The sequence below is a fragment of the Vespa crabro genome, chromosome 5 (assembly GCF_910589235.1).
Source record: "Vespa crabro chromosome 5, iyVesCrab1.2, whole genome shotgun sequence".
In the NCBI taxonomy this organism is placed as follows: Eukaryota; Metazoa; Arthropoda; class Insecta; order Hymenoptera; family Vespidae; genus Vespa; species Vespa crabro.
Window position 1 is genome coordinate 7,259,723 of NC_060959.1, and position 540 is coordinate 7,260,262.

The following is a 540-nucleotide window of genomic DNA, read 5'->3' on the forward strand; positions in this document are numbered from 1 at the left end:
AGACGAAGGGAGACGCGAACGGTCGTGGAAAAAGAAATAAAGATAGAAAAAGAGAGATAGAGAAGGAGAAAGAAAGAGTGAGAAAGAGAGAGAGAGAGAGAGAGAAACTGTGAGAGTGAAAAAGAGAGAGAGAGAGAGAGAGAGAGAGAGAGAGAGAGAGAAAATTTATTTTCATAATTCAGACTCACAGAAAAGAGTATAAAATTAGATTAATACGGAAGATAACAAAAAAAGAAAGAGAAAGATAGAGAAAAATGGATGAAATACTAAGAGTAAGTTAGAAAGGATTGATAGATGAGTAAAGAGATGAAGGAAGAAGGACGGAAGTCGAATGAGAAATAATAATAATAATAATAATAATAATAATAATAGAAGAGAGAAAGAGAGTAAGAAATATCTCAAATTATGAATCAACGGCTCGTAGAAAATAATATGAAACTATATTGATATAAACAGAAATTGTTTAATGGTGATAAATTGTGAATGATATTTTGGATAGGGATAAACAAGAAAAAAAAAAAAATAATAAAAAGTTGAAGA